This window comes from Lactuca saligna, chromosome 5, assembly GCF_052625555.1.
Source record: "Lactuca saligna cultivar CGN05327 chromosome 5, ASM5262555v1, whole genome shotgun sequence".
Classification (NCBI taxonomy): domain Eukaryota; kingdom Viridiplantae; phylum Streptophyta; class Magnoliopsida; order Asterales; family Asteraceae; genus Lactuca; species Lactuca saligna.
Window position 1 is genome coordinate 49094369 of NC_136421.1, and position 12885 is coordinate 49107253.

Sequence of the window (12885 nt, forward strand, 5' to 3'; positions counted from 1 at the left end):
ACATATTTTGTGGGTTGGGTTGAGGTTATACTGCTTTGTGTTGTAGCCAACAAACCTTGGAGTATGCCAGATTTGAGTTGAGGGCCAGGCAGGGCATGCCAGACTCATATTGAGGACTCATGAGCATTCTAGATATGAGTTGAGGGTCGGGTCGGGCATGTCAGACTCGTGCTGAGAGCTTAGTGGTATTCAATCTGTTAACTGACCAGGCCAGTGAGCAAGCCATACATAAGTTGTGTGCCTGTAAGGCAAGCCAGACTTATGTTGTGGGCTCAGGGGTAATCCAGTCTTTAAAGTTGTTGACTCATTGCATGTTGTTATTATATTGTGTTATTTGTTATGAATTGGTATTTTGGGGGAAACTCGCTAAGCTTTGGGCTTACAATTGTTGGATTATGTTTCAGGTACTTCTGAGGATCGCGAGAAGGTGAAGGCGTAATCATGCACCTCCCCATGTTTTTATTTTACGATTTTAGGAAATCTCTTCTTTTTTATGATGTTGTTTACAGATCGTTTTTTTGGATTTCCAATAGTTGTTCTAAAGCCAAGATTAGCTAGAGTTCTTGGCTTCATAATCCTATTTATGCTACAATTACTTTGTAATGGTTCTTTTCTAGCTTCTTGCTAGTTTAATAAAAATCTGATGTTCAAAAAAAAAACATGCTCAAGATGGGGGACTAATCTATCCTTTTTAGCATGAACCTAAGACTCATGCAAGGGTGAACCAACGACATGTTGAAATCAACACCAGAAACAGTTGATTTATTTGCCCCATTAATTCTAGTGGATCTACGAAGACAAATTACTCATGGTAAAAACAATTAAATCCAAGAGAATATAATGATTAATGAAAGAATACCAAAAGGACAACCTTCCCAAAAACTTTGTATTTAATCATTGAATAGTTTAAATTATTAAATATTTTAGTAATTTATCGAAATGATCATGTTTTTAGAGTTATAGAAAAATATTTATTTCATAAAGCTGATTCATAAAATTATTTAAATTTACCAAATTTTGCTTTGCTAACCAAATGCAACTTATTTTTACTATTATTTTTTTGATAATCTTGTGTTATATAGAAACTTTTGCAAAAATAAGTTGTTTTTGAGAGTTTTATTTTTTATTTATTTATTTTTTTGAGCGGAGAAAAAAGAAATTAGCATTAAAAAACAGACTTAAATGAGACGTTCAAATCCAATTACAAAAGAAGTTTGACATAGAAGACATACACCAGGCAAACCAATCAATTTTTTCGAAAATTTCGATTTAGTCTTAATCCAAGTAAAAGTATTAATGTTAATATCATCCACCACATTCAACACATATCATCCACCACATTCAACACAGTTCGTCTTTCGGTTCTGAACACTAACGCGTTTTTTGCCTTCCAAATCATCCACAATGTGATAATAAAGTCATAAGACGAGCTTCATCGGTCTTTTTCCAACTTTGAGGGAGTTGAGCTTCTCCAACAGATTTGAGTAGGAAGAAGGCAGATCCATCCTGTTAACAAATGATTTTCCAATAAGACACAATGATACATTCCACCAATATACAATACAAAATATGGAAAGAGGTATGATTGTAGGCTAAATATACAAGGGCCACACAATAAATAAATAACAATGGTAAAATACATTACACAAAGATATATACAACTAACACATCCAAATATGAGACCATCCAATAAGCCACCTCTAAACAGCTCTCACAAAATCATGTCATAATTTTATAGTGAACTAGTTCTATTTGAAGAGCTCGATTCATTTATAAGTTAACAGCTCGGCAAAAAAACTTATTTGATTAAGTGTCTAGAAAAAACATGTTGACATAGCTTATTAACAACGTCTAATCTAGGACTCGTAAGACTATCACTGCATATAACAATCAATGATCAAACGTCTTAATTTTTACATTAATCAATTAATTCAATCCTACATTCAATAGAAATTTATAACCGGCTTTTCATAATTTTTGTACTATTAGAAAGTTTGCATATAAGGTCTGCATTTTCGTGTTCCAAACACCATAACTTTTCGACATTACATCTTTTTTGCATTAGATTGTTTATAAATTAGATAGATTTCAAGCGAGTTAAAAATCATCTTTTTACATATAAAGGGGTTTAAAAACGAACAACTTAAATTGAAAAAATAAATTCGAGTTATAATTTATTTTTTCAATTTAAGTTGTTCGTTTTCAAACCCTTTATATGTAAAAAGATGATTTTTAACTCGCTTGAAATCTATCTAATTTATGAACAATCTAATGCAAAAAAGATGTAATGTCGAAAAGTTATGGTGTCTGGAACATGAAAATGCAAACCTTATATGCAAACTTTCTAATAGTACAAAAATTATGAAAAGTCAGTTATAAATTTCTATTGACTGTACTTCTACGATAGAAAGTGATAACATCTAAATATTCAATTATTTTTATTTTGGAAAAAAAAAAATCAAAGTCTTTTCTTTCTCTTTCTTACCCAGCTAGCAAGCACGCCCAGCCCAATACATGAACGAGTTAGGCTACGATCCGCCCAGCCCAATACATGAACAAGTTGGGCTACGATCCACACGACAACAAAATGATAGGGGCATAAATTTAATCCAATAAATAATACTTTATATATATATATATATATATATATATATATATATATATATATATATATATATATATAAATAAAATTTGGCTCAAGTTCGGTCCAAGAAATGGTTCAATGCATGTGAGGAGGCAACAAATCGTCGTCTTGAGAGTATGGACACGAAGCATCTTGAGAGACCAACCGACTTCTAGAAAACCACATTGTCAAGATCGAGAAACAGAGCCTTTAATCGACAGATGGTGAGTAAGTTTTCATCATTCTCATTATAACTTATATACTTCTCTCTTAAACCTACTTGCTAATGCACCAGGCGAATTTCTTTACTTTTCATTCTAATATGAGATTTCTCTACTTCAATTACTCATAAGCATCCTAATATTGTGATTTCTGAAACATAGTCATCGAAAATCTGAAGAATTTTGATGTTTTCGATTTCTAATATGGTTTTGGATGAGTTCGATTTCTAAGCCTCCTAATTTCCATCTTCTTTTCTTTGTTCACTACTTCTCATTCTAATTTCTCTGAGTTTCTTTTCTTTGTTCACTTCTTCTCATTCTAATTTCTATGAGTTTTGATTTGAATTCGTTTTTATCTTATTTCTGAATCACATTCACTAAAAATCATAAATAAGTTTGAAATTTTGATTTCTAAATTGATGTTGAGTGAGTTCAATTTCCGTATTCTCATATCTCTTGTTCTGTCTTCTGTCTTCTGTCTTCTGTCTTCTGTTTTCTTTTCTCTTATCATTTGTTTGTCATTCCAATTTACATGTTCTGACTAACAAGTTTCTTCTATTTCTGACTACTGAGTTGTTTTTTTTATCTTATATCTAATGTTTCTTGTACTTCTAACTAATGAATTTCATATATACCCTTCTTAAACCTCAAAATATCATATTTGCTCAGCTTAATTTCTTAATATCATATTTACCCTTCATAAACCTTCAAAATATCATATTTACCCAAATCCTTTTTTATAATGTTTTTAATATTTTATAATCATTTTTTATAACTTAAAATTACTATAATAATTAAAAAAGTTAACGATATTATCCTTACGTCTATGATAATGGAATGTGAACTTCTAAATTGTTGAATGTCGTCCTCTTGACAAACAAAAATATTCATCTTCAACCCTCTCTATAGAATGTATATTTTGATTGTTTAGTTTTTGTTTGTTGATTATGTTGTAGATGAAGAATATTTTAGATATTACCATTGATATTTTGATGTTTAAAAAGTACATATACGATATTTTGATATTTAAGAAGGGCATATATGATATTATGATGTTTAAAAAGGACATATATGATATTTTGAAATTTTATGAATGGTAATATGATATTTAGAAATTTTATGAAGGATAAATATGATATTTAGAAATTAAGTTGGGTAAATATGATATTTTGATGTTTAAGAATGGTATATATGAAATTCTTCCTTTTTTTTAATCTTATTTTTGAATGACAGGTCACCGAAATTCAAAAGAATTTTGTGGGTTTCGATTTCTAAATTGGGTTTGGGTTAGTTCGATTTTTGAATTCTCATATCTCCCATTCTATTTTTCTTTGTGTTCAATGTTTTTTTTACAGGAATTATATTATTCAATTTTTTTTTTCCGTTGCTTTAGGTTTGATTTAGAGGTGGCAATCGTGTCGTGTCGTGTCGGGTTCGTGTCGTGTCGAAACACTAAACGGGTTGAAAGTTCTTGACCCTAACCCGACCCATTTAATTAACGTGTCGTGTCGTGTCAACCCGTTTATTTTTGTGTCGAATTCGTGTCGGGTTTCGGGTTAGGGCTATACCTTGAAATATTCCATGTCATGTGAGGTTAAAAGATTGAACATGTTGAAAGAGTAGGAGTTGGGTATGCGGAGAGAAAACTAATAGTTTGGAGGCATAATAGATGAAGTCATAGCAAGTTCAGATGATAAAATTAAAAGAGTGGGAGTTGGGGAGGCGGATGAAAATGTCGCGAGGATGTGAGAGTGGTGAAAGAGAGTGAGTAGTTTGGGAGAGAATGGAAAAACTGAAATTAAGTCTTGATCTAGAAGGCGAAGTCATTTCAATATTACAAAATGACTCAATTTGAAGGTTTTCTTTTATTTATGGTTTTGGTTTTGTATCTTTCTAGTTTATTTAAATAATTCAAAAAATTTGCATATAAATAAACGGGTCATATTCGAGTCATATTCGAGTTGAAATTCTCAACCCTAACCTTACCCGTTTTATTTTCGTATCGTGTCGTGTCAACCCGTTTATTTAAACGGGATGAAATATCTTACCCAAACCCGTTTATTTCGTGTCGGGTTCGTGTCGGGTTTCGTGTCGTGTCAATTTTTGCCACCTCTAGTTTGATTTGACTTTCTAGAGGCTCTTACGTATGGATGGTCATTACTTTTTGTTAGATATACTATGTGTAATACCCATATATTACATGGGTTTATTTTAAAGAAAAAAAATATGAAATTTTAAATATTTAAGAAGTTTGAATTTATAAGAAAAAATAGAAAAATAGAGAATTATTAAAATAAAATTGTTTGTTTTTCTTTTAAATTACACAAATAATTTAGATAAATAAACAAAAGAAACTAATGAGACTTTAATTTAGAAATTTTGAAATTATAAAGAAACTAATTAATGAAATTGATATGCCTTTATTATTATATTTATTGCAATTATTACATTTAAATATTATGTGAAAATTAATAAATAAAAAAAAAATTAAAAAAAAAAAAAACCACAAAATGTCATATGGAAAAAAATTAATTGAAAATTACCACAAAATGACATGTGGTCAAATCAATGAGAGTGTGACATGTGACAAAAAGTTCTTTATTTATTAGAAAGGATGTGTATTTAAATGTGTTCATTGATACCCTTACATATGGACGTTCATTCCTTTTTGTAAGATAAATTTGTATCTAAGTGTATGCTAAAAGCGGTTCTATCCAATTTTGGCCATTTTGGATGCTTTGGAAAGTTTGTGGATATTGGTTACAGGGTGAATTAGCTGAAGTTAGGTTACTTGGATGTCGGAAATTGAGATTTTGTACTTAAAATTGAAATTAACAAATTTTGATTGCTATTTAGAGAAGTGGAGGTTAAAGTTTGCTTAGTGATTGAGATTAGCGAGGTGCTCTGGATTTTCAAGTTAAATGTTAAAGTCTTTGGTGGTGTTCATCTAAGTTATTGTTGGACTAGTTTCACTCATGAAAGTTCAATGCTATTGATGGTTACTCATGAAAGTATATTGCAATTGCTCATGAAAATCTTTGAAGTATTCTCCATCTAAAGCTCAAGTTCTTGATGGTTCTAGTTTCTTACTTGCTCAACATGACAAAGTCATTTAATGTATTTTGATCAAGGTTCTAAAAAGTTCGTCATGACTCCGACATGGCACATCACGACTTTAAGGCTCGCACCTGCCGCCAAGCTTTGCCAAAACGCCCATCATAACTCATATATGTGTATAAAAATGAATAATAATTGAAAATACATATAAAAATATTAATTATATAGAAAATTACCGCTTTGAGTCACACCTTATAAACGTCGTAACTCGCGAAAGCTCGGAAAAAACTTGAAGTTTAATATTGCCGCCAAATCACACCTTACGTTTTTTAAAAACTTGATTTTGATGCTGTGATACAGTGTAGTTAGCATTTTTTTATTCTATTAATTATTAATTTCTAGATTGTCTTTGTTTTTGTAATATTAAAAATTCCTTTGCTAAAACAAAGACTTGTCTAGATTTGTAAGGAATAAATAAAGATAAAAATTATGGGAAGTAATATTTATGAGGTACATATCTTTGCAGTATAAATTTAAATTGGTAAAACATACATTTCAAATGGATTAATCAATTTATCAAGTGGAAATATCAATTATTGACAGCATTATTTAATCATCTCATCCAATTAAAAACTAATGGGCCAACCTTGCTAGCAAGCCATCAAAGAGACGTATAGCGGGGAGGGTAGTGAGACCACTCTCCAGCCTATTCTAATTCATGACTATAATTACAAAAGTTTTGAAATAGACAAGCTTAAGAAACTTAAACAAACAAATTTAAAAAACTCCTTATACGATTCTAGTTCTTTCTTCCTATCTGGTGTCCAAGATCGAAGAGATTTATAAATATAAATAACATCACTATTAAACCCAAACACAAGACGCAAATAATTTTCAAGAAATGCATTTTTTATACAAATTTGTTGGCCATCCAAGCAATCAGAAATTTATTTGCAACAGCCCTAATCATCAACTGGTTTCGCCCTACCCTCTAGGCTCATCAGGGAAGCGGCAATAGCTCCCGACCAAGCTGATGTTTTTAAAAGGCAATTATATATAGTATTGAACAAAACTTTCCACAAATTTTTTTTACAAAAATAAAATAATCATTTTAGAGAAAACATATAATGGAAGATATTAATAGACTATTTCTTTCCACGCTCAATTTTGTTGTCTACTAATTTTTTTAGAGCACTCGGTATGGGCACGTCAAGGGAGCTGTTATGGCTGACGTGGCCGGCAAAACAGCATTATGACTTGATGAACACCACCCCCTTTTCTCGTTAAGGGGGTGTTATGGTGGGTTGTGGTAACAATGATTTGCTATCAAATAATTTTTTTATTTTCTCTCTACCTTCTTTATTTTCTCTCTACCTCTTAATATCTTAATATGAAATAACATATGGAACAACATTCCCCATTTGGTGTTATAGTGATGTTATAGATGAAGTGACATCATCCAGTTATCCACACACCGAATGCTCATAGAAAAGTTGGATACTAACCATAAAAAGTACTTTCATATAATCCATCGTCATGTCCTCAACACTTTTGATCATTTTGTAATGAACAAAAACCTAAATAAAACAAATGACGATGAAAACCACCATCAAATTTTACAAATTTAAGATTTTTTTGCAAAAATTTTGTTTACTCTTTTTTGTATTATACCTTTTTTTACGTTTTTGGTGCAATTAAACATCAATTTTTTTTCTAAAAAAAAACTACAATTTTTTTAAAGTCCACCTGTAATTTTCGGCCACTCACAATAGATTTAGCAAGTCCACCTGTAATTTTCGGTTTTAGTCTAAAATCTTTTAACTTTTCATCAAAAAACCCACATAATTTAATTTTTTCAAACAAAAAACAACTAAAAATTAAAATAAAAATTCAGAATGAAATAAAACTAATATTTTTACCTAAAAAATTGTCTGAAATACAAAAGCTCACACCGTAGAGCTGTTAAAAAACTGAGCAAAGAGAATACATTTGTTTTTTGGTAAAAAATTTAGTTAAAAAAACCCCAAAATATAGGTCTTAAACCATTTAAGATATATATATATATATATATATATATATATATATATATTTCAAATGAAAACAATATTAACACAATATAATCCGTTAAAGCGTTTGAAAATAAATGTCACCCAAACACCAAATTTTGTTCATCAATTTTACGGTGCACCAAATTTGCTTAAATTTCAAAGAAATACTTGACGTTGACCATTTGACAAATTTATTGGTGATCAACTTCTCTTACACTTTTTTTAAGTACAACATTAGGGTCGTTTTTCTGCACATGATAATCATCATCATATACCACAATTGAATTGGAAAATTAACAGAAACTTCAGAATGGAGTTAAATATTTGACAAAAGCTCAACAACAATCTACAAGCTAGAACTATACAAATTCATAAACAGAGATGTGTACCTATACGATTTTACCATATGAAGTCATCACCCTCATTCCCAACCCTTCAAGTGCACAAGCTGCATACCACTAATTCATAAAAGAAACAATCGCTAATACATAATCAGATCAAAACATCAACTAATTATTTATTTATCTTCTTCATTCAATTCTTCCTCACTTTCCATCATGACAGACATATACGTAAAAAGATGCACTAACCAACATAAACTCACCACTACTCGATATATATTACAAGGAGAAAACACACAAATAAGTATATCTTCCAACTATATGCTAGTTACAATTTGTTAAATGAATCAATCCAGTCAACTATGAACTCACTTGATTGTTAACTAAATTCAAAACTTGAAGTAAAAAAGGGTAACGGCAGCATAACAATTTGTTCAATGATTAAAGTTAAATTTCGAGGATTTGATAGTGAAATTGTCGTGTGACAAGTGAATATTAATAACGGCAGAATTACGGACGCTTAGGATCCCTTGGAGCTTTCAGCTAATAGTTACGTAAAATTGCATAAAGTATCGCGGAAAAAATAATTTGAAGGGAGAAACGGATTGTTTGTACCTTAATACAGTATCGGTATTGATCTCCAGCGTTTGATGTTGTATTGATATTGTTATGAGTGCTCTCAGTCTGCTTAATTTTGGGACATAATATGCACCAGGCTTTACGTTTTTAGAACTTTGGTAAGAGCAATAGAGAGATAGAGATAGCAAAGAGGATGAGAAGAGAACGCAGGCGCACAAGGAAGGAAGGAGAGCCGGGCAACCCCGTACCATCTCCTTCCACCAAAACAAAAACAATAATTTCATTAACACTTTTGACCTGCCATGCAAGCGCACCTGACATGGCAAAGGCCGGACTCACAACATAACGAAATCAACACGCAATACCACCAGTAGATCTTACAAATCAATCTATCGCCTCTGAGATCTTCAACAAGACACATCTCGCCAAATCTCGAATACATCTACATGATTTGTGTATCATCGCATGGAAGTCGAACAACAACTATTGAATCCGATCGATTACAGCTTTAATATATGTCTAATTTTCCGACGATCGGAGATCTGATATATGAGATTGAAGAAGCTGAAGAACATAACAGATGATCGTCCTTGATTGAAATTCATCATCGGTAAAGCACGTGTCTTTCTCTTCAAATCAAACCTGCCCAATAAACAACACGAAATCTCATTACATCAACCGGAAATTGCTTACATAAAATAATCTATCCATCTAAGAAATCCAAACGTATAAACAGCAACAAATCGACTAAATCGTTTTATTAAATAGACGCCTTTTTCCAGGTTTAATCCAAGTATGACAAAGTAATCGATTAAAACAACAGGTGTGGGATAGATAACGAACCTCATCCTTCTGAAACGGCGGATCGGAATCTTAATCTTCGGTAACCGCAACAACCGGTGGCGATCGACTCATCGGAACATATCAAATCCATAACCAAAACGTAGATCGAAGAACGATCTACAGGATTACAACGATATAATCGTTTGAAACGGCTAACAGAAATCAAGATCTAAGAAAACACGTTAAAACTCCGTCCTTTGTAAAGGAGAGATAGATGTACACGGCAACGAATAGAAGATGATAGAGGATATTTATTGAGCCTTTTGGTTGATCCAACGGCTGTGGTGAAATTAACGATGGTGATTTGAACGGTCAGATTTTAGCGTGAGTTGGTAGTTAGATGAAGGCTGGACAGATAATTATCAGCTTGCAAACGTGGTTTGTTGTTGTTATCTCATATCTGGGCCAAGTATTTTGACTATTACGCCCGTCGATATTATTTGTTTGATATTTTTAATTAAAAGGATAATAACATTTATAGCCTGTAAATACAACAGTATCATTTCCATTACATTTTTACTTGCCCTAAGAATTCTTCCCGTTTGAAGGCTCTTAATAAATAAAAAATATAGGCCCTTTGTTATAACTATAGGTCCGACCCTGAGGAGTGCTAGGTGTGCAGCTGCACAGGACCCCAAAAAAATTAGAGTTCGAGTTTTGTCTTAATTATATAATAATATCTTACAATAAATAAGTTAACAAAAACAATGCACATACGCTGTTTGGTTTGGCTGGTTAAAATGTCTGATCTCTTTTCCAAAAATCTGTGTTTGATTCCCATATTAACCATTTTTATTTTTAAATCCTATGTTATCTCCTTTCAATTTAAATCCAAGATACACGTTAAGCCTCTGTTTTATTCTTACATTTTTTACAATCTACCCCTCATTTTAACTTTTTTTGTTAAACCAATTTCTAAAAGTTACAAAATTAATCCTAAATTAGTATTTGTGTCTTTTTAATCGATTTATTTACTTTTTAGATTTAGATGACACAACTCACCTTTTAAAATTATTTTTCTTTTATATCAGTTGTATTTAGGGGTCCATTTTTATCTTTGACATTGGGCATTCAAAACCAACAGATCGGTCCTGATAACTATACTAAACCCTCCTCATTTCCAAAATCCAACTTGAAACAATGAATTAAACAAAATTAGGTCCTATTTACCCTAATGAATAGTCTAATCGGGAAAAAAAATCTATTAAGACTATTCTACAATCTAGATCAAAGTTTGAAAAACAGATTTCTTCCTTTTTTGTGCAAAAAATAAAAAACTGATTTTTATTTTGTATTTCAAACAGAACTTCATCAAAATAACAACATTTTTTTATTATCATAAATAATAGATTATCAATTTATCACAAATTCATCACCATAGATATATCAACAATGGAGAATGGATTAATGGAGTCATCAGTTATGATGAAATAGAGAATCAGAGGAAGAACCAAAGAAGACTAATAGAACATACCTTCTCAGAATTTAGTCTTTCAAGTATTAGGATTCAAGAAATAAATCACCAAATTAGTTGAGTTAATCTTGACACTTGATATCCTTTTCAAAAAGAAGAATACATCTACTTATCAAAAATTGTCAGGAAGAATATTAGAAGAAGAATAGAGAATCAAAGACGTAATGGTTTCTGTGATTCTAATTCGAATCAAGAAGAAATCACTAATCAATTAATTAGATTTAGAGGACAAAGAAAAAAGAAAAAGTGAATAACAGTTGCCGAGTCGCAGTTTCTATCGGATGATTTCTACTGATGTGCATGACGAAGAGTCCGAATAAACAATCCTTTATTTTTACTTTTAGGTTAAGGGGGCCCTTAGAATTATGGGCCCTAAGCAAGGGCTTATTTTTTATTACATTAAGGTCAACTTTGGAATTATTTACCATTTCATATCACCACTTTATATTTAAAAAAAAAAAAGGATTGTGTAGTTCCATAGTTAATTTACTTGAAGTCATCAGCACAATGTTTTTATTCTTATGGAGGATGCTGTTCTTATGGAGGATGGTGTTCGCCGTGCCGTGATGTGATGTGATGTGATATATATATATATATATATATATATATATATATATATATATATATATATATATATATATATATAGCCCGTGGGACTCACGATTACAAAATTAATTAAAATTTCATTGTAAAAATTCAAAATTATTAATCAATTATTTTAAATAAATTATTAATTAAGAGATATTTTTATTAGTTATGTAAATTATATTCGTTGATTCAAATAAATATGTGAAATTAATTTTTAAATTATATCGTATAAATTTTATTTGTGAATTAATGTAAACAATAATATAAAATTTAAAATGGAAAATAAATAGATTGACAATTAACATCACATTAATTAGGAGGTCTAATAAATTTGAAATTAGAAATTAATTGATTGACAAGTGGCATCATATTAATTAGGATGTCTAATAGGTGACACATAGCAAAACAACTACTCTTTTATTAGTATAGGGATATATATATATATATATATATATATATATATATATATATATATATATATATATATATTTGAAAGTATATTAAAACCAATTAGTAAGACGCTAGAAAAGCTATATAATACAAATAGATAAAGGAGAGATAAATCAATCGAACCAAAATAATGAATTTAATTTAGTTCTATTCTTAATCCAATTAAAAAAAAAAAAGTTGGATGTCATCGTCGGTTAACATAGGACTACATTTAGGAATGGTAAAAATCAAAATATTTGGAATGGATTTTCGCCAAATAGATTTTTAATGCAAAGCCTTCATTGTTCTATTTTTTGTTTCTATGGTGGATGTTTGATTTAGATTTCTATTTCTATGGTGATGGTTGTTTATATGGTAGGTTAGTAGGTGTTTGATTTATAATTTTGTACAAGAGGTTTCTAGGGTTGGTGTTTGATTTATGCTGGTGACGTTGTGTCCAATGTAATAATGCGTTGATATCATAGTGACATTGCATATGATCATTTTGTTAGGATGTATGAATGCAATTAAAGAGTGGTAGTTTCCACTAACATACAATGCACTGGATACATAATTCATCCAATGACCCATCCATCAAGTTAGGTTTTAACTTTTAAGAAAGAAATAACACACGCGAGTATGTGATTGGTGGGAAAAAAGAAGGAATAAAGAATCTTGAACT

General features: G+C 30.6%; 1 long non-coding RNA gene across 8 annotated transcripts; it reads right to left on the reverse strand.

The window, feature by feature from the left end:
* Nucleotides 1–1229: 1229 nt before the first annotated feature.
* On the reverse strand, nucleotides 1230–9954 carry LOC145046737 (uncharacterized). Of its 8 annotated transcripts, none has more exons than XR_013682051.1 (4): nucleotides 9713–9954; nucleotides 7407–9511; nucleotides 2486–6250; nucleotides 1230–1506 (listed from the first exon to the last, which is right to left on the reverse strand). It is a non-coding gene; the product is annotated as an uncharacterized LOC145046737 (long non-coding RNA). The 8 variants fall into 8 exon arrangements; XR_013682050.1 differs by having other exon boundaries at nucleotides 2486–6931; XR_013682055.1 differs by having other exon boundaries at nucleotides 2486–6032; nucleotides 6153–9511.
* Nucleotides 9955–12885: the final 2931 nt, after the last annotated feature.